The sequence below is a fragment of the Aethina tumida genome, chromosome 5, assembly GCF_024364675.1.
Source record: "Aethina tumida isolate Nest 87 chromosome 5, icAetTumi1.1, whole genome shotgun sequence".
Lineage (NCBI taxonomy): Eukaryota > Metazoa > Arthropoda > Insecta > Coleoptera > Nitidulidae > Aethina > Aethina tumida.
In genome coordinates this window covers 11,242,127-11,266,241 of record NC_065439.1, presented here as the reverse complement: position 1 = coordinate 11,266,241, position 24,115 = coordinate 11,242,127, and the positions used below count along the sequence as shown (strand labels likewise).

The 24,115-nt window shown below is 24.7% G+C and overlaps 1 protein-coding gene across 5 annotated transcripts in view; it reads right to left on the bottom strand.

Moving 5' to 3' along the window:
- Nucleotides 1-24,115, bottom strand: part of LOC109596530 (cAMP-specific 3',5'-cyclic phosphodiesterase-like) — a 229,574-nt gene that overhangs the window by 110,967 nt on the left and 94,492 nt on the right. The window contains exon 1 of one of the 5 annotated variants that reach the window (XM_049967674.1): nucleotides 18,320-18,457. The exons of the other annotated variants lie outside the window; for them this stretch is intronic. The gene's annotated coding sequence lies outside the window, so the exon portion shown is untranslated. Of the gene's footprint in view, nucleotides 1-18,319; nucleotides 18,458-24,115 lie in introns of those variants that run through there. 5 annotated transcript variants of the gene reach the window in all.

Sequence of the window (24,115 nt, the reverse complement as noted above, 5' to 3'; positions counted from 1 at the left end):
ACTTTTTTTCCTGCACGCTTGCATGACACGAATTACCAATTCTGTTTTGTTCTTGACTAGGTTCGTCACAAAACAAGATTAACAGGGGCCGGTAAAAAAGACGGGTGAGTTTCGATTAAACTGTGGTTCGGTTAATATGTTACGTAATTAAATTTGTTTAAGCTTTTACCCTTTTAAAGTTTGTTAAACCTTTCAGTTAACATTAATTTAGATTAAATGGGCTTTAAAGCACGTGTATTTAATATACTAACTGCTTTTAATAATTAACCAACTAGAAATATATTTAATCAACTACCACAACAGAGAACAGTCAGGAACAGACGAAAATTTGTGCAATTACGCCAAACAAAATCCTTTTTGATCCGATCGCCGATCTGTCCCTCATTAATCCGACCCTTTTTTCCGTTCTGCCATTGGAAATAGGAAAAACGTCTGGGAAACACATGCGTTCCAGTTACGACATAATGAGATAACGCTCAAAGGTCTAAAACAATCCCAAGCGTTTTTGCAGACGCGTCTTAAATCGCGACAGCTTTTCGAATAATTTATCAGCAAGGATAGAGAAAAGTCCTGTCAGCAACGTGCTTTTTCTTAATAGTACTCTTTCAAGAAATAATTGAATTGAAATAATATACATGTTTTGTAAAATTATCAAATTGCGTCAACTGAATGGTAAATGAAAAACAGTATCATGGTGGAACATTGAATGTGACAAAGCAATTAAATCCAAAAACTCTTTAAAGAGTTAAAAGACATAATTCGGAATTAAATCGGATAGAGTTTAAAAAACTTAGGGCTCCAGCAAGATACATAATTAAAAAATCTAAAAAAGAATCCTGGAACAAATTTATTGGTGCCATTAACAGTACAACTCCCAATTCACTAATATGGAAAAATATCAGGAAAATAAAAGGTCTTAATAATAATAACTCAATAACGCAATTAATCAGAAACAACCAAAACATAATAAATAGTCAAGAAATAGTGGAAACACTAGCAGATATTTTCAAGGAAAACTCTGATGACGACAACTATACTGCAAACTTTCTCAACATTAAATCTGCCGAAGAATAAAAAGAAACAATTACTGACTGAATATTTTCGCTAAAATAACATCAGGACGTCCTAAAAAAAAATCAAAAAATAAGTGCAGGGTCAGACAACATATCTTTTATATTTCTCCAAAACTTACCCTTATCAGCATTACTATATCTGCTTGACATATATAATTATACGTGGACAAAAAAGAAGTTTCCCAAACGATTAACATAAGCACACATAATTCCAATTCTAAAACCAGGAAAAAAACAATGTGATCCTCAATCTTACCAATTGCATTAACTTCAACAATGTACGCATTACTAGAAAAAATGATCAATAAAACACTAAAAATAAACAATCAACTAACAAATGACCATAAACAATATATTAGAGTTAGAAAGTTTTGTTCACGAATCCTTCGCAAACAAATGTTTGTAGTTTGTATTCTTTGACATAAAAAAGCCTATGACACAGTGTAAAATCATTAAAAAAATATAAAAATGGAAGTACAATGGAAAACTGCAAGCTTTCGTCAACAATTTTCTCAACCAAAGAACCTTCCGTGTGAAAGCCAACGGACACACCTCAGAGAAAAGAAATCAATAAAACGGGACACCACAAGGAACTGTCATTAGTGTAACCTTATTCTTAATATTGATAAATGATATAGTCAAAGATATAATATTTCCAACTCAAACCAGACTATTCGCAAATGACCTGGTTATGTATGCAAGAGGTACTCATATTCAAAAATCCATCCGCCATCTCGAATACTGGTCAAGACAAACAGGACCAGTAAAAACAAAGGCAATCCTTTTCAGTAGAAAAAATACCCAACACCAATTTAATCTAACACTTAATGGATCTAACAGAATTTGTTAATAACATAATAAATCGCAATCCCTTATGCTGTTGCAGTTACATCAGGGAAATACTACTCCAATTCTACAACACCAACTACAACACCTTTGGGAAGAGAATATCTAAGGACAAAGATGAATTAGACTTGAAAGAACTACCGCAAAAAGTATAAACAACCAACAAATATACAACCAACTTGGATAATCGGGCTCCCTCCAAACGATACAAGTTTTACAAAATGGGACAAAAATGAATCATCAAGGAATCATAAATTAGTTTAGGTCTATCACAGCCAAATACAGTAATTACATCCATATATACACCGATGCATCAAAGACTCCAAAGGCGTAGGCACCGCATTTATTTGTAGAGATTCTCAACATCTTTTTAGGCTTTCACCTGACGCCTCTATATACACCGCAGAGCTACACACCATATTAAAGGCAATACAATGCATAAGACAGATTCATTAAGTTCAATTATGGATATAAAACAACTGTATAGCAAAGATCCACTGCTACAAGCAGACCTCTTCGTACATAGGCATCGACGGTAGCGAAATCGCTAACGATGCAACCAAAATGGCCATTGCCTCATGAGAAGCCCAACAAGAAATCAAGGTAACCTCGGCAGATACAAAAAACAAAATTAAAAATGCAACTCTACAACAAATTGGGAAACCTTTCAACGAAATTGAATGAAATGCCACGTCCTTAGCACTCTTAAAGAACCAATGAGAAGAATAGAACAGATTATAATAACCCGTCTTAGAATCGGTCACACAAAACACACATGGATATCTTTTAAGCCCCGAAGAACCATTATTTTGCGAGATCTGATATCGACTAACTGTAAAACATACTGACCACGGAGAAAAAACTGAAAACAACATACCCAACACCACCCAGGAAATCATGGAAGACGAATTGTCAGTTTCTAACCTAATATAATATCTAAAAAATAATCAAATGTATAATAAGATATAAATGTATATATAAGATACATATTCGCTAATAACCCTTAAGTGGTCAATGCAATTAATAATAATTATAAAAACAAATACTGAATGGTTAAATTAAGATAATTTAATGAAATTCATTTTTCATTACTAATCATCAAACTCTTATTGTTTATTAATGCAAATTTTTGGTAGAAAACAAAAGTATTCTGTTAGCAACACGTTTCTCTTAATAATATTCTTACAAAAAATAAAATTAAAATAAGCTACTGAGGTTAAGAAATCCACAATTTGGACAAATTGAATTCATATTTTAATGGCTAAATCTGATATAAATGTGAGTAAAATAATGAAAAGCATATTAAAAATAATCTTTTCGTAGATTATCATCAAATCTTCGTTGTCTTTTAATTAAAATTCCACTTTCACCGCATTTTATAAGGAAAAAAAGTTTTTGAATATAAAAACACGATTTCCCTACGGCAAAACTCGAGGGAAATTATTTTTCGTTGCGAAAATACCGGGTCTTTTGAGAAACAACAAGTGTACATTTTCGTGTTTGTGTTTCGGCGATAATTGAAAGTTGTAAAATCGGATAGTTGTAAATATTGACGTTCAATTATAAATAGCGGTTTGAGTGTTTGGAACCCGTCCAAATTTCCCAATTAATTTTTTTTTAATAAGTCTGATATTTTGAGTAAACAAGTTTATTTTCAAATCAATTAATTGTAAGGTAAATATTTTAATATTCCGCATACGCAACATTATTAATTCGTATTCCAATTTCGTAACATCTTTCCATCTAATGCGTATGGATTTCCATAAAAAAAACATTCGGATTCACTACGTGTTTGGTTTAAGCACACATCTCGGATGGGGTATAAAAAATAATATTATTTTCGTGAAACGCGTTTCCTTGCTGAAGTATTCGTGGATATTTTGACGTGAAAATTTACAGCTGCGCCATATAAACCACCCACAAGTACACTATTAACGTGTCAATCCTTTATCATTTCGCGATTCGAAAGAAAGTTGTAAAAGTCGATGTTTAAGCGTTTATGGAATTGATGAGCGACGTCGATATTTTAAATCGATGTTCAGTTTAGCGCCCCCTTTTAATATGCGTGACATGCACACATCAATATCCTATTTTCCCTCATTTTTCATTGTAGTCGTTTTAATATTTTCTCGTTGAAATATTACACTATTCAACCATTTTTCAAGCGGCTCAATAAGTGCTGCAACAATTTAATTATTTTAACTGGCAGAACGATGAAACATTATCTGAACAACTTCCGAAAAGAGCGATAATTTTAATCAACAAAAGTCATGTTCCGTATCACACTTTATGGCGCACAGAAGTTTTCAACTAAGAATTCTTTTATCTAATTATTTATTCATGTATGTTGATTCTGTAAGAAGAAAGTTTGAGGGCGAACTTGTGTCTCGTAACTTCGTAACAACTTTTCAGTGAAGCACCTTGCCTAAATACCTGGCTTATTATAACAGAAAACACGTTTGATAAAATATCGAACATCCTCTTGTTGTGGTTGTTGTTATTTAGCAGAAAACTACCCACGCAAACCCAGAATACAATGTGAATTGTAGCGAAATATCTTGCAGTCTGAATTTATCTTACAAACTCGCCATGTTTATTTGCCATTTTCGTGTTCTGACCTTTTGTTTCATCCCCTTAATTAACAATTTTAAAAATATCGTTTTAAAAATTATATCTTGAAGGACAATACGAACAGATAAAACAATGACATTACGAAAGGTCAGGGTTTACGTTATCGTGTTATGGAACTGTGCACAGAACGATTTTCCATTCGGGCTTTCCATACATTTATGTGCCGAATAAACGTCGCCAATTTCCATACATCACGAAACGATATTGTATTTTTTTTTTATTGTTTTATGTTTGAAAGGTGCGTTGTTTAGTCTTCTATTGACGTTTTTCGTTTAGATAACGCGAGTAATGAATAAGGTATTTTATCGCTTTAGTTTATAGTAAATTGTCCGATAAACCGTCTTATTATTGTTATCTGTTTTCTGATGAATAATTTATGCAATGTTTTTTTTGTGAAAGCTTCTAAGAAAATTAAGCGATATAAATATTGTAGAAAAACAATTCCAATATTCAATTTTAATTTGAGTCATGTAAAAATTTAAACACGTAATTTAGTATTCACTGCAATAATATACTTATTTACAGTAAAAATATTTAATTTAATTAGTATTTTTCTTCATGAATATTATAAATATGTATATTATTATATATATTATTGAAATATTATTTAAAATATACCAGTACATTTGTACGATGGAAATATTGTTAATAATTCGAAAATTCAATTACAATCTAAATATTAAAATATAAATATTTTAACATACATTGAAATTAATGGTTTTTGAATTTTATTCATTACAATCATTTTTTTCTAGTTAAAATCCATTTAATTAACTGTTTTCTATACGAATTATTTTTAAAATATACGATGGAATGTTTAAAAACAACTCCATAATTCAATATAAATCTAATTTGTATAAATATTTTAATAAAAATTATATAAATATTATTATAATCTTGCTTTATTCATTACAACAATTTATAATTAAAATTTTCATTTTAATTAATGTTTTCTATAGGATATATTTTAAAAATACTCTCGACAATTAGGCGGTAATAATATTAAAAAAAAATTCATTATCAATATTTTTGAAATATTGCAGCACAATTATACTAAAAATATTGTTTAAAACAATTAGAATTTCAATCTAAATATTATAATACAAATATTTTAACATACAATTTGCATTATTATTAGTATTTCAATTGTATTCATTACAATAATTTATTTCTAGTTCAAATTTTCGATTTAATTAATGTTTTCATATACTAAATATTTTATTAAATATTCCAGTACAAATATATGATAGAAATATTGTTAAAAATAGCTAGAATATTTAATTTCAAACTAATTAATATAAATATTACAATTTACAATTATTACCATTTACAATACAATTAGTATTTTATACATTACAATAATTTATTTCAGTTTAATGAATGTTCTTCTATACAAATTATTTTTCGGATATTCCAGTACAATTATGTGATAAATATACTGCTTAAAAGCAGTTCTAATCTAATTAATAATTGTTTAACACACAATTTATAATAATTGTTATTATAATTTCATTCACTTTTAGTTAATATTTTTATTTTAGTCTTTGTTTATGCGAATAATTTATAATATATTCAAAGATCATTAGGTGATAGAAATATTGTTTAAAAATAACTCAAATATTCAATTTTAAATCAATATAAATATGTACACACACTTATTTCTGGTTACAATTTTAAATTTAATTAATGTTATTCTACACGTCAATTATGTGATAACAATATTATTGAAAAATAATTCAATTTTATTCTCATTTATGTTTATTTAATTGTTTTATCACACAATTTACAAACATTATTATTTTTATGTTATTAATTATAACAAATTTCATATAGTTAAAATATTCAATATACTCAAGGTATTCTGCACATACTTTTATAAACCTTCCAGAATGTGGAATATTTACTTATTTATAGTAAAAGTATTCAATTTAATTAATATTTTTCTTCATATAGATTTTGAATATGAATATTATTATTTTGTAAAAATTTCCATTTTAAATAATATCTTCCTACTCGACATAATTTTAAAATATACCAGTACAATTATACGATAGAAATATTGTTTAAAAACAATTCGAATATTTAATTACAATCTAAATATCGTAATATAAATATTTTAATATACACTGCAATTATTGGTGTTTGAATTTTATTCATTACAATTACTTATTTCTAGTTACAATTTAATTAAAGTTATTCTTAGTTATTATGAGATAAAAAAAAATAATTCAATTTTACACTCAATTATATTTATTTAACTGTTTTATCGCACAATTTATAAAAATTATTATGTTATTAATTATAACAATTTACATATATTTAAAATATTCAATGTACCTAAGACGTTCTGCACGTACTTTTATAAACCTTCCAGAATGTATGTTATATAACAATTTTATTAATTATAATTATTATCACATTTTTTTCATAACAATAACTTATTTATAGTTAAATTTTTCAATTTACACAAGAATTTTTATATCAATAGTTTAAATATAAAAAAATAATCGAACGTTAGTCGATTAAAATTATCATTGTTACGTTGGGACAGTTCGGGAATTTCAACGGTTTTGCGGTCTAAATTGTAAACTACAACTTTTAATAGTAATTAGAGAGATTAAACTGAACTCCGGCCAGAAGTTTGTTTTAGTAAATTGTGTTTCTTGTCCTGTTTATGGCTCAAGTAACAGCTTCCAACTGTAAATACTTGAGAAAACTGGCTGATATTTCAAATATCCGTTGTCTAAACAGTATAAACATTTCACCTTTATCGTGAAAAGGTTCGATTTTGTCCTTGACCTCCCTCCACAATATCGAAGACACGACAACCGTTTAGTTTATTCCCACAGCTAATTATGCACCTCGTCCTTTATCTTATTATCCTTTCAATCGTTACATTGTACCAATTTACCCTTTGCACAGATCAGTTAATTAACGAATTTAATTAGCAAATCAATTCGATTGTGCGGCGCAAAAATAAATTAAATCGGGAACGGATCGATGTAAATGCGAAAACCATGTACGGAAGGAAAAGGGGCTGTTTTTAACTAGCATTTGAATTTAAAGTTCAAGCCCTAAACAAGATCCATTATTCGATTAGTTTGTATCTAGGCGAAATTTTCAAGGCTGTTTTATTTCTGCTTTTGTTCAGTTACAGCTGTTTTCCATTTAATGAAAGGTGCGATTGAAAATTTAAAAATACTAGAAGAAATTAATGAAGCATTAATTGAGTAATTTATAGAACAAAGAAACCTTTGTAAAAAAAATAAAAGTATTATAATTTTTGATTGAAGTGCACGGTTCATAAATAAAGAAACACTTGATAAAATAACGACGATAATATGACCGAAATTATGTGCCATTATTGGTGCGATCCCCTTTCAGATAGCCGACGAACATTTTTATTAAAACTAGTGAAAAGAAGCCGAAATTTGTGTTGGAGACGTGCCAGCTTCGGCTGCAACTGAAATGAAAGTTCGCCTTTACGTTCGTCCGATTTTTCCGACATGTTTCGCTTAAATGGTGAAAATAAAAACGGCACAACTGTGTGCGTTCAAGCGTTCCCGATATTTCCACAATGATCGAATGTTCGCAGGAAATTACAACGAATTTTGTCTTGTTCATTTCGGGGAAAACGAGATTCTGTTTGCGAACCGTTTAAAGCTGCGACCGATTCGCGAATTGTGAACGGTCGAATTGAATTTATTTGTAAACATTGCGACTCGATAAATATTATAAAAATAATGGATACGTGCAAAAAACCTTGGCTTAATCGTTTTAATGCTCGACATGTTATTCATGAGAATATTTAAAATATGCTAATGAATTATGGCTTAATAATTATTGGTGTAGGTAATACGTTTTTAAATAATCATGTGTTATTAATATTTACATTTGCAGTTCACACGAAACCCGTTTATCTATTTGTAATTATTGTTATTAATAATCTTGTTATTTAACGTATTATTCAGATATGAAACAGAACAATTTATAAATTTATGAATCATAATAGAGTCGAAAAAGGAAAGAAGTTTAAATTATCATTGTTAGTTCGGCGTGAAATTTGCATCGTTTAAATTACTTGCCATGTTAAGTAGTAGATACTAATGACAGGAAATTACAGGGAAATAATAATAATTTAGTAAACGTATACTTATTTCTTTATTTATTCAATTAAAACCAAAACAAACTTTTCAACAAAATACATTGCAAGTAACGACCACAACAATAAAGTTTCTCCAAAATCTAATTTATTTTTATTTTTGTAACAATTTTTTAATGATAATTATTATTATAAAAGTTTTAACAAATCATACATATTATTTGTTTTAGATTTTTTTAAATATATACCTTTTTCTTCTTGAACTTTATTAGTAACTACAAAATATTTAATAATTTTTATTCTACTTGTAATATGTTTTTTCTACATTTTTTATATTAGTTTTTAAATATACACTGCTGAACAATAGTTTGGAAACCCTAGGATATAATTGTTCAAAATATCTAATAAACAATAATTATAAAAAATAATATTAAAACAAACGCTTTGTATATTAAAATACAAAATAATAATAATAATAATTTAATACACAGTGTATAGTGCAATTTATTTCGATATTATAAAAAATATTATTGACCCGTTTTTTTTTGCTAAAACATAAGTTTCAATTTATTTATAGAAACATATTAAAGGACCACATGATACATTTCGCGGAGTATATTATGCCACTAAGAGGGTTGTTTCAACAGGACAACGATCACAAGCATGCTTCCAACTACATAAAAAACTGGTTCGAACCAGAAAAGATACAAGTTTTGCCATGGCCTTCACAATCACTGGATCTAAATCTTATAGGACATCTTTGGGATTATTTAAAAAGGAATATACTCCACTACACAATAAACAATGAGGCAGAGTTACTGAAAATATTTCAGATGGAATGGCCAAAATTACTTCCAGAATTTACTAGAAAATTGGTTGACTCCGTGGACAAATGGTGTGCAACAGTTATACAAGCTGAAGGTTATGCAACAAAATATTAATGCTTATATTTGTTTTTGAATTATTACTCGAAAATTAAATTACTTAATATGATTTCCAAACTTATGTACAAATAAAAAAGTTTTATTTTGTATAAAATTCTATTTCACTTTATAATATCTTATACAGGATATCGAACACAAATTTTATTTAAATCATTCATTATTTATTAATTAATTATCCGAATAATAAAAACTTCAATTTTAGAGTTTTGAGTAGAGAAAGTTTTTAGAACATTTTATTCAAATTTTCTAAAATTTTGAATAGCTTTAATGTTCATTCATTTTTTATATTTCTTCTCACTATTCAGACAGGTTATTTGAATTAATTTTTTAATTTGTATTATGTTTCTAAACAATTTTTTGTTTATTTTCATCTTCACCTTATTTTTATTTAAATATTTTTAATTCTAAATGATTTATATTTATTTTGTATTTTAATTTCTTAAAATGTACAATTTTTTGTTATTATTACTAAAACATATTTTACAATTTATAATTGTTTTTTTTTAACATTTTGTACACTAATTAAATAGATTAAAGTTATATCCCAATTTTCAATAATTCTAACATTCATTCATACGCCTCACACATTACATATTAATAATTTGTAATTTTTATAATTTTCAAAAATTATTATTTAAAGAAAATTTATTACAATTATTTTTTTTTTTAATTTGAATAAATAACTTTTTATTTTTTATATTGTATACAGATTATTTTAAACATCTAATTTATAAAAAAAGTTTAAAATAAAGTATATTATTTTACAACTTTTATTTCGTTTATAATAAATACTTTTTTTTTTCATACACAAATAAATTAGTTTGAAACTCATTACAATTTTAAAACTTAATATTTTATATATTTTTCGTAATTTTTATTTATCATTTTTTTAATATTTAAATAAATATTTTTTTCCTCATTTTTCATAAATTCAAATAATTTTTATTTTTGATTTCTTAAAATATACAATTTTTTTGTACACTAATTAAACATATTAATATTTTGTAACTTTTTATAATTTTCAATCATGTATTATCATTTTTTTAAATTTGAATAAATAACTTTTTATTTTTTATATTGTTTACAGATTTTTTTAAATATTTTATTTATAAAAAAAGTTTAAAATTTTAAAATATACTATTTTACAATTTTTATTTTGAGATGTACATTTTTTCATATACAAATTATATAGTTAAAAACTCGTTACAATTTTAAAATTTTTAATATTTTAAAATTTCTTACACTCCACAATACACATTAATATTTTCCACATTTTTTGTAATTTTTATTTTTCATACTTTTTATAGTGTTTTTTATACTTTTCGATATTTAAATAAATATCTTTTTCCATATTTTTCATAGAGAAAATTCAATTCTTTTATTTTTTGATTATTTTTTATATTTTATTTTTTATTAGTATTATAATTTCGTTTATAACCATATTTTTAATTTCTTTTATACACTAATAAAACAGTTTCAGAATACCTTATTCTAATTTTTAAAATTTTCAATATTTTTTAACATTCACACTTTATATATTTTTACTATTTGACTTTTTAGGATAAATTCTTTTCTCTGTTTTATTCCTGGCAAATTATTATATATAAAATAAGAATTATTTTTATTTAAAAATGTATTTTGCATTTTTTATTTTGTTTATAATTACCGTTTTGGAAAATTTTATATCCAATTTTCTAAAAATTTTAATATTTTTTATATTCATAAATAGTACTACATATTTTCCATACTTAATTATTATTTACTAATAAAATAAATAAATTAATATAATATATATAATAATATAGTAATTTAAAAACTTGTTCTTTTTATTATTGTGTACAGATTGTTATTATTTTTTATTTTGTGTATAATAATATATAATATATAATTTAATAATTTAATAATTCAATATTTTACAACTTTTTTGATAATTTTTAATTTTTTGTTACCCGTTTTCTCTCTCATCATTAGATACTAATAATTTTTTTAATGACGTTATTACTTTTATAAATAATTTTTATTCCTATTCATAAAATAAATATGAAAAAAATTAAATTCCAATAGCAATAAAAATAAAAGAACCTATTAAATTTTCTGAATGGAAACGTCATATTTAAATGAAGAAAAATAGAGAATTTCCTCAATAGAATCACTTGTTTGAAATACGTTTTCATTTCCCATCGATCTGGAAAAATAGAGACGAGCATCCTTGAGTGGCACTCAAAAAGAGTGGCTGCTCGAATAAATATTTTACCATTTGGGCAATTTGAAAATTTCGCACGTTTCGGCCGCAACGAAAAATTGACTAACGCGAATTGATTGAGCGCAGTTATTATCGGGACTGTACTTGTTGTGGAGATAAATAGATCATCGAACCAAAACGCGCCGCTACAAATTGTCCGTCGGTTGGTTCGTGCGGTTCGTACGTTTCAATCCTCCCGGTTAAAACGCTCTAATAACATATTCATGGGATACATAAATTGAAACTGTACACACAATGCAAAGCGATTTGAATACACGTCGAGTTTCGGCTGAGATCTATTTAAATTGTTGAGGGAAATTATAAAAATTATTAATTGCGAAATTCGATCGACGAATTTCAAACGAACATAAAAGGAAGGTCAGAACAAATCGAAAAGAGATAACTTTAATAACTGTTTTAATTAACGTTTTTTAATGGGTTTGCGGTATACGATTGTTATTATCGAATTTCCGAACAATAGTTATTGGTCAATCGAATATTATGTTGTGTTTTCCTATTAAAAATATTTGCCAAGTGCACTACTATAGTAATTTTTATTCGATCTCCGTGTTGGTTCATTTTAAAAAATAACGTTTTAATTGGTGTAATTTTCACTGCGAATTGATTTTACGTTCTGATCTAATTTTTGATGTTAAATAATCCAATTATGGTAGATAATTTAATACTCGCAGGAATAATTAACAAGCTATTTTTAATTTGTTTATCCGTAGAATCGAATTAGTTAAATAATTTGAAATTAATTTCGTCGCAAAAACTAATTAATATTGTAGGTAAAACTAATTAACTATAATAATTAATATGGCAGGTAAAGTTCAAAATATTTATTTAATTCCACTTTTCAAAAACAATTCATATATTTTTTTTATTAATATTTTTAATAACAAATAATTTGAATCTTCAAACTTTCTTATATATATTTATTTTTTTTATCGAATAATCCAATTATGGTAGATAATTTAATACTTGCAGGAATACCTAACAAGCTACTTTTAATTTGTTTATCCACAAAAACTAATTAATGTTGTAGGTGAAATCCAATTTTCAAAATAATTTATTCCGATTTTCACAAATTGTCAATATCAACACATATTTTATTGATCACTTATAATTTTTATTTTTTCATACTTCCATTTTTCATAAATTTCAATTATTATTAGCAAACGAAACAAATAATTAAGTAATAAGTTTTCACCTTTTTAATACATTTTTTATATTATTTTCAGGAAGTTCAGAATATGTATTTAATTCCAATTTTCAATAATAATTCATATTTTTTTTTCACTAATATTTTTTAATAGAAGACAAATAGTCTGAAGTTTCAAACTTTTTTTAGAAAAAAATAAATATTTATTATTTTTAATTGTTTAATTTTTTTAAATAAAGTTCTTCTTATATTGTTTGAACATATTTACTTTATTTCTTTTCTGTTTTCTAATTTTTTTCTTATAGAAATTACATAATATATATAAAAAATTTCTTTTTACAATGTCATTTTTTCATCGTCATTTCAGAAATAGTTAACAAACTATTTTTAATTTGTTTTTCCGCAAAATCGAATTAGCTAAATAATTTGAAATTAATTTCGTCGGAAAAGCTAATAAATATTGTAAGTATATATGTATTTAATTCCAATTTTCAAAAATAATTCATATATTTTTTATTAATATTTCTTAATATAAGACAAATAATTTGTTTAAACTTTCTTTAATTTTTAGAAAATATTTATTACTTTTGATTGTTTAATTTTTTTTTAATAAAGAGTTTTTTCTTATATTGTTTGAAACTATTTACTTCATTTCTTTTCTGTTTTCTAATTTATGTCTTGAATATTTTTTAATTTGTATTATGTCTCTAATCAATTTTTTATTTATTTATTTTGTTACAATATATTATAGTTCAATATTTATTTATAAACTTTATCTTATTTTTAGTAGTTTAAAACTTATGAAACAAAATATTAATGCTCTTTGTTTTTGGTTATTATTCAAAAATTAAGTTATTTAATAAGATATTTAGATTTGTATAAAATTCTATTTTACTTTATAATATCTTATACAGGATATCGGGCAGTAATTTTATTTAAATCATTCTTTGTTTATTAATTAATTATTCGAATAATTAACAATTTTAGGGTTTCTAAACTTTTGTCCAGGAATGTACGTTATAACGTTATTTTTTTTCAAATATTTTCATTTATTTTTTACTTTACCTTATTTTTATTTAAATATTTTTTAAATTTTAAAAGATTTATATTTATTTTATATTTTGATTTCTTAAAATGTACAATTTTTTGTTTTTATTAATTAAAAATATTTTACAATTTTTATTTTTTTTTTTTTTAATTTTTTTTATTCTTCTAATTTTTTGTACACTAATTAAACTGATTAAAGTTATATTCCAATTTTCAATAACTTTAGCATTCATTTATATGCATCACTTACTACATATTAATAATTTGCAATTTTTTATAATTTTAAATATTTATTAATAAGAGAAAATTTATTATCATTATTTTTTTCAATTTGATTAAATAACCTTTTATTTTTTATATTGTATACAGATTATTTTAAACATCTAAGTTATAAAAACCAGTGAAAACTATTATATTTAAAATATATTATTTTACAATTTTTATTTTGTTTATAATATACACATTTTTGTTTTCATTCACAAATTGAATAGTTTAAATATTAAAAACTACAATTTTAAAATTTATACACTCCATAATACATGTTTATATTTTATATATTTTTCGTAATTTTTATTTTTCAGATTTATTATATTTACTAAATATTTTAAAATTAATTTTATAATATAAACTAATTAATATTGTAGGTAAAAACCAACTGTCGAATTTGTTTGGTAACCCTAGAAAAATATTTAAAATGCAAAACTTTAAAATAGTTTGCTGATTTGAATTTGTGTTTGCATAAAAATATTTCAGATGTTTATTTATTCACGTACACACAGCCAGAAATCAAAATGGTATTTCAGAATAAATTCGACACAAACAAATAAATAGTATTAAAAAAACTAATTAGCACAATTTTACCATTAATACAAACACAAAGGTAAAAGGTTGACCATTTAAAAACACAATGGTTTAGCAATATTTTAATAGGCTAATTAAACATGATGTATGAAAAATAAAAGTACGAAACATTGTTTATTCTCCCACAAAATTTATGACCAAAATCATCAATTCAACTAATAAACATTGTACCAAATCGTAAATCAACCACCAATAAATCTCAATAGTTCATTAATTTAGTGTTCGAAAATACGAATTTTAAAATAGGCACTTCTTGATTGAAAATTATTGCGGTCACGAAAATGGTGATTTTGCACCGCTTTTATGTGATCATTAACTCTGATTACATTAATTTCAGTTTGATGTCGTGTTAAATTAGTTACATATTCACCAGAAACACGCCAGTTTTAATGTAGGTCCTTGACAAAAAAAAATCGGAACTATTTTAACAAACTCTCCTCTACTATTTTCATAATTCGGTTGTAAAATAATTTTTTAATTAGATTTTGTGTACAAAAGAGACTATTATATTGCAGGCAATTAAATGTTAAACAAAGCAAAACGATTCCATCAAATTGCCATTTCATTATGTTTTTAATTTAAATACCACTTTGTTCAAGTTTAAATAAATTAAAACAATTTGCAAGCGGATTAATGAATTAATAATGAACTGGAATCAAACTGGGTTTATCAAATTACGCTTTCAGATGAACAATATGGTAAAATCATGGCGTTTAAAAGTTCATAAAATGCTAAACAATAACTAAAATGGTGTGTATTATTCATATTTCCTTTTATACTTTGAAATATTTATTTCTCTATAATATAGTTTAAATGGTTTAAATATGAAATTCAGTTTTAATTACAATTTATTGTTTTTTTAACTGTATATGATTTTATAAAATTATATTAAAAATTTGAATATCACTTTTCATTATTATAAATTTTAGTTTAAATATTTAATAATATGCAAATAGTCAAAAATCTAAAACAAAATTATTCTAGCAATACTAATTGTTCAAAAATTGTTTAAGAAATAAAAAAATATACCAAAAATTTATCTAGAAAAATTTTGTATAATTATTTTTAATTCAATTTATTGTAGCAGATGCAAATATTCAAAAAAATAAAATATTAATAATAAAAGCTGATTAAATTATAAAAATTGTTAATAATCTGACAAGAAACATTATATGATTGATATTTGTGACAAAAAATATTGTAGTTACTGTGAATTCAAAAAAAAAATAGTAGAAAATTGAAAATTGATATACATATATATTCTGAATAAAAACATTAAAAATCTAATTAGAAAATGTACTATTCTTATTTTTAGTCAGAATTATTGTAACAGTACCAGTTAACTAAAAATATTTAATGAAGAATTAAAAACTAATGAAAAAATCTATTAAAAATTAATACAAAAATCTGACCAGATATTTTTGTTCGATTATGATTTTTAGTCAAAATTATTGTAGCAGTACTAATAATTCAAAATTGTATAATAAAGAGTTTAAAACTAATGAAAAATTGTATAAAAAGTTTATAATAATCTATCCAGAAACAGTTGTATGATATTTTTAGCAAAAAATTAATGTAGCAGTACTAATTAATCAAAATTTGTTTATTGAAGATTTAAAAACTAATAAAAAAATATATAAAAGTTTATACCTTCAATCTATAAAAATTTAACTAGCAATATTGGTATAATTGATGTTTTAGTTAAAATTATTTTAGCAGTACTAATAATTCAAAAATCGTTTAAATAAGAGTTAAAAACTAATGTATAAAAAGTATAAAAATTTATGATAATCTATCCAGAAATAGTTGTATGGATGATGTTTTTATAGTGGTCAAAAATATTATAGCAGTACTACTCAAAATTTGTTTAATACAATACTTGCAATACTAATAATTCAAAAATTTTTTAATAAATAAAAAATTACTAAAAATTTATCTAGAAAAAATTTATATAATTGTTTTTAATCCAATTTATTGTAGAAGGCGTAAATATTCAAAATAAAATAAAATAAAATAAAATAAAATAAAATAAAATAAAATAAAATAAAATAAAATAAAATAAAATAAAATAAAATAAAATAAAATAAAATAAAATAAAATAAAATAAAATAAAATAAAATAAAATAAAATAAAATAAAATAAAATAAAATAAAATAAAATAAAATAAAATAAAATAAAATAAAATAAAATAAAATAAACTTTAAATATTTAACTACAAATAATTGTATTATTATTGATTTATATATTATATTATAGTAAAATAAAATTAGCTATAATAATTATTTAAAAATTGTTCAAGAAATAAAAAAATACTAAAAATTTATCTAGAAAAATTTTGTATAATTGTTTTATATTCAATTTAACAAAATAAAAAAATAAGTTTAAAAATATTTAGCTAGAAATAATTGTATTATTATTGGTTTTAGTAAAATAAAATTAAAAATTAATGAAAAAAAAAACAAGATATAAAAATATAAAAATAATTGTATGATTGACGTTTTTATTAGAAATTATTGTGGCATTACTAATTATTCAAATGTTTTATAATTAAAAAATAAAAAATCACTAAAAGTTGTACATAATTAAAAATTAAAAATAATTAAAAATAAATAAAAATTGATTTTAATGAAATTTGCTAAAAATCAAATTGCACTAATGTTTTTAGACAAAATTATTGTTAACTATAAAAGGTTATACGATTATTATTTTTAATTGTTGCTGATGATCAAAATTATTTTAGCAGCATTAATTATTAAAAAATTAACGATAATGATTTAAGTAACTAGATTTAAAATATATTCGAACTTTTTAGACTTTTATTTAAATATTGAACTTGGAAATTTTTAGAGAATAATTTATTATTATTTCTAATTCATTTATTTATTAAAACAGTTAGTTTTTGCAAGCGAAAAAACCCTGACTCCAAGACAAACAAACGTAAAAAAATGCAAAGAACGCAAACTATTGTAAAATAACGTAAAAATTTGCAATTCATATTCGCATACTTATTCAAATGGCCGAATCTATGTTAAAAGAGCTCCACACCGAAAACATATTAAGTTTAATGGCCGTTGTGAAAACATGCTCCACAACTAATTGGCTTTGCATTTAAAACCGGCGACCTTAAACGCCGAATAAACACACTCGGTGTACTTATAGCAGGAACCGTATCCTGCGTGCGTTACGTAACTTTCAGCCCTGCTGTCCCGCTGAAACGCGCGCATTTTCCCTTAATGTGTCAACGGACCCTTTTTTTCGGACCAAGCGATTTTTGATTGTTTGTTTACGTTTCGCGGACGCGATTGATAAGAAGGACCGGCGCGAGCGACCGCGAATCGTTGTGCCGGTCGTTCGTCGAATCGGACTTCACGCATTTTCCTGCAGGCCCCAAAAAATCAGCCGAAATACCTTCGGTGAATCGATGCTGCGGCGGGATTTAATCCTCGAGTTGCAGGACCATCACACTCTTGCACACAGAATCGCAACACGTGTTCTCGGGAGCACCGGATCGCAGGATACGCGAACCGCGCACTTTTCCGCGGCGTACTGATTGCGAAACGTTGCCGGTTCCAGTGCGATGCGACTGGACAACGCGCCGCGTTGCCAAATCGGCCCGCTAGTCGCCGAAACGGTCGCAGGAATTCGCAGGAATTCGCAGGAATACGTTGCTGGGTTTGACAGGCCGAAGACGCCAGGCAAATCTTCAACTTAATCCGAATACGCGAGCTGTACGACAGGCTTTTCGTTTTAAATCGTTAATCATCGTTTCTATCGATATAAATAATTCAAAAGCATGTTTTATTTAACAAATTATTAAAATTTAATAAAAGTGAAAAGAATGTCATTATTTCCAAGTAAATTGTATGACTGATATTTGTGATAAAAATATTGTAAAATTACTGTAAATTCAAAAAAATTTAATATAAAATTGAAAATTGATAAAATTATACATATATATTCTGGATACAACATTAAAAAACTAATTAGAAAATGTTCGATTCCTATTTTTAGTCAGAATTATTGTGGCAGTAGTAGTTATCCAAAATATATTTAATGAAGAATTAAAAACTAATGAAAAAATCTATTAAAAATTAATATAAAAATCTGTCCAATACTAAAATTCAAAAATTGTACAATTAATAGTTAAAAACAAATGAAAAATTGTATAAAAATTTATAATAATCTAATCAGAAATAATTGTTAATTGTATAATTGATATTTGTAGGAAAAAATATTGTAGCAGTACTAATTATTCAATATATGTTTAATGAAGATTTAAAAACTAGCAATAGTTGTATAATTGATGTTTTAGTTAAAATTATTTTAGCTGCACTAATAATGCAAAATTTGTTTAATTAAAAGTTAAAAACTAATGGAAAATATACAAAATTATAAAAATTTATAATAATCAACCAGAACTAGTTGTATAACTTATGTTTTTAGTCAAAAATATTGTAGCAGTACTAATTATTCAAACTTTGTTTAGTTGGGATTTAAAAACTAATTAAAAAAGTACAAAAATCGCTAAAAATTTAACTAGAAATAGTTCTTTGATTGATATTTTATTTTAACAATGCTAATAATTCAAAAATTGTTTAATTAAGAGTTAAAAATTATCAAAAATAAATTAAAAGCATAAAAATCGTTAATAATCTAACCAGATATAGTCGTATGATTGATGTTTTTAATCAAAAATATTGTGCAGTATTAATTATTCAAAATTTGTTAGAATTTAAAAACTAATTAGAAAATTATAAAAATCGTCAATAATCTAGCGAGAAATAGTTCCATGATTAACGTTTTATTTTAGCAGTACCAAGAATTCAAAAACAGCTTAATTAAATTTTAAAAGTTAATGAAAAATACATAAAAAAATATAAAAATTGATATTGAATCTAATTAGATATAATTGTATGGTTGATGATCTTAGTCAAAAATATTGTAGCAATACTAATTATTAAAACTTGTTTAATTAAGATTTAAAAATAATTAAAAAAAATATATAAAAAATTACAAAAATAATTAAAAATTTAACTTGCAATAGTTCTATGACTGATGTTTTTAGTTAAAAATTTTTTAGCAGTACTAATAATTCAAAACTTGATTAATTAAGAGTTAAAAGTTAATAAAAAATATATAAAAAGTAGAAAAATTGATAATAATCTAACCAGAGTATAATTGATGCTTTTAGTAAAGATAGTAGCAGTACTGAGTATTCAAAATTTGTTTAATTAATATTTAAAAACTAAAAAAAAATATCTAAAAAATATAAAAATAATTAAAAATGTAACTGGCAATAATTGTACGATTGGTGATTTTTATTTAAAATTATTTTAGCAGTAATAATAATTTAAATTATGTAAGGATTAAAAACTAATAAAAAATATATACAAAGTAAAAAATATGATAATAATCTAACCAGAAATAGTTGTATGATTGATATTTTCAGATAAAAATATTGTAGCAGTACTAATTATTCAAAATTTGATTACTTATAATTTAAAAAATATTTAAAAAGTACAAAAATTGATAATTATCTAACCAGAGACAGTTGTATAATTGATTCTTTTAGTAAAAATATTATAGCAGTATTAATTATTCAAAATTTGTTTTAAAAACTAATGAAAAAATATCTAAAATATATAAAAATAGTTAAAAATGTTTTACGATTGATGGTTTTTACTTAAAATTATTTTAACAGTACTAATAATTCAAAAAATGTTTATTTAAGAGTTAAAAACCAATATAAAACATACATAAAGTAAAAAAAATTGATAATATTCTAACCAAAAATACTAATGAACTAAAATCATTAAAAATCTAACAATATATTATTGTATGATTGATGTTTTAGTAGTTTTAACTATTACTACTATTAAAAATCAATGAAAAATTATATAGAAAATATAAAATCTAACCAGAAATATTTATATGATTGATGCTTTTAGTCAAAATTATTATAGGGGTACTACCAATTAAAAAATTGTTCAATTAAGAAATAAAAACTAATGAAAAAATATGTATAAAGTATAAAATTATTAAAAATCTAATTACAAGTAGTTGTATGACAGATGCTCTTAGACAAAATTATTGCAGCAGTATTTACTGTTAAATTATTAACACTATGAATTAAGAAGTAATTAAAAATAATTATAAACAATATAAATAGTTAACAAATTAAGTACGAAGATTGTGGTTTTGCTCAAAATAATTGTAGCAATGCTAATTGATAAATTTATTATGGTAAATGAAAATAACAAAGGAAACTAACTCTCTTTGGCAACAGTGCATCTGTCGATTTCCGCGTCCACACATCGCCGGCGAATCGTGGCGCCTCTACAACAAAAGCCGCGCATTTTTATCATAAAAAATAAACAAATTATTATTGTTGTTGCCGGCGCTTGAAACATGTAAAATAATTCGCTAAATGTTGACCGAGTGGCTGGCGAACCGACCACAATTGAATCACACGTACGGATCAAGTTCAATGTCGTCGAGAAACACACGAGTCCATTAAGCGAACACATTCTTCAATTTTCAATTTTACAATTTTTTTTCAATTGCGTTTTCTGTTCGCCTTTAATGGTGACACAACAAAGTAATTAGCGACTAGAGTAAACTTAAATACACGTGCTTAAATTAACCAGACTGTTTCTGGTTCTCTGCTTAATTAATAATTAAGTAGCCACATAATAAAAATAATAATAAGGCTAAAGTTATTTAATTATGAATATATTAAAATATTCAAACAGATAGATGAATTTAAAAAAATTAAATAAAAGCCCAAGGTATTAAAAGCTTACTTAACACCTCTAAGTATTTCCCTCAGGAAAGTTTCAAGATTGAAACCGAAGGTGTTTGATGTAATTCAAATTCAAGGACGCAGTCGCGATTTCGCTTTTATTAATTTTATATTCGAGGCGTTATCGACAACCGTTGACATTTTTCCCTCAGATATCTGCCGCATTCCAACTTAAAAACGATAACGGAATGCAATCCGAAAATGTTTACCGCAAAAGTTTTGAGTCGCAAAAATTTCAACGGTGCAAAGGTTAATTAATCTCGCCAAATTCACACAGGTAAATTATATTTTGATATAAACGTACACGTTAAATTAAAAGGTCGTTTCGCTGTTTGCTAACGGAATTTTTACAACACACATAAATACACGGAGACGTCCGATCAAATCTCGCAGAAGGAACGGTTTGTATTATTATTTTTGGTTATAACCGCGAATTTCCGTTAGTTTAATTATTCATAATCTCCACAATTGATGAATAATAAATACGTAAATGTGACGGAATGTAAGCAAATAGAATTTTTTTCCGTTGCATCATCAACACATTACCAACGCAATTATTATATCCATCGCTGTAAATTAATTAGTCATGCCGATTTATTTTTAGTGTATCAATTAAAAATTGTAAATAATAATAAACTGGCACATATTTTAATACATGTGTTGAAACTTTTATTTGAATCGCATTAAATGGAATGACACCTCGTATGATTGAAAATAAATCGGATAACCTTTGATTTTGTTTTCCAACCTTCTGGATATTTTTGAAATACGGGCAATTATTAAAATTATAAAACTTGTTGGAGACGTTTCAAAAATTGCACGAAAATCAAAGAAACAGTTGCCAAATTAATCAAGAAATTTAAATAATCCGAGACACTTCATGTTAGTTAGTTTCGTAAATTAATTGAAACTAATTAGATTTAATAAAACGCATTTGAAAACATAGAAAATTAAATTGTAGTATAAATATTAACTGAAAGACTAATAAAAGAAATAATTACGGTTATATCATAAATTATGAATGGTGCAATTGACTAATTAACATGCACATAAAGTCCCGGACATTAATCGATATAATCTTAATAATCCGGTTGATTTCCATCAAGGTATGGCGCATCAGGCCAGACCGACAATAATTAATTGCACACAAGAAAAATCAAACGATTTTCATTACGCCATTGTCCACAGTAATAAAGTAAAGGTTAATTAAAAAGATTAATCCATAAGTCAAGGTATCAATCAGGACGCGTGGCGACTTTATTCGTCGGGGGCGCGACGTTTGCGTGCCCGTAATTCAATTAGCCAAAGAAGGGTCGGGGTCAAGGCTAGGGAAAAATCACGTACTTAACACAAGATCCCATCGAGGTCTTTTCAAGTCCCAAAATTAAGGGCGTCTGATTTATTTGATGGTTTTGAATGTTCTGTATCAACATGTAATTGGTACATTTTAATTAAATGGGAAGGCGTATTTGAAAACAATTAACAACAATATTTAAACATTAAATTACCCACAATTATCAACTAATTGCAATGTAGTGTTGATATACACATATGAATGTTACTAATCGTGGGAAAAAACATAATTTGCAATTAAGTGTTAACGTATTGTCAATACTTGTTGAAAATATTTACAAAATATTGTAATAAACGTCATGCAGAAAGGTAATAAAATATTTAATACAATAACAAAATTAATTCTTAGAAATTATTTTTTTCTTAAATAAACTTTCGTGTAAATTCATCCATTTTCTGTGGTAAAATTTTACGTAGAAATGAAAATCTTATTTTTTATTATTATCATCAAAAAATTCATGTTTAGGAATATGTCAGTTAATTTTAGTTGAGAAAACACAAACAACTACAATTCATCAATTATGAGTAATCGAAAATGAAGAAAAGTAAGTAAATTTAAAAATATTGCAAATCTAGTTCTTATCGAAGTAAGTTGAGTTGTGATAATCAAATTCTTTATATATAAGCATCGACATGACCAGAAGACTTTAGATATTAGTAGCCTTACAATTCACCATTTTACTAAAACTCGCTTTCCAAAACATTAAAGAACATTTTTGAAAGACCATATTTATAGTCAATATATTCTTAAAAAATAAATTTGAGACAGTCCTAACCTTAAAAAACATTGATACGAATGAACTAAAATATTGAGTAAAGGTGTTTGTATTAATCAAGTTTACACGAAAAAATTCGTCCATTCACTGTGATAAAATTTTACGTAGAATTGAAAATCCGATTTTTCTCTTATTATCATTAAAAAACTCATGTTTAGGAATATTTTAGTTAATTTTAGTTGAGAAAACACAAACGAACATTTTAAACCATCATATTACTTCTACAATTCAACAATTATGAGTAATTGAAAATGATGAAAAGTAAGTTAATTT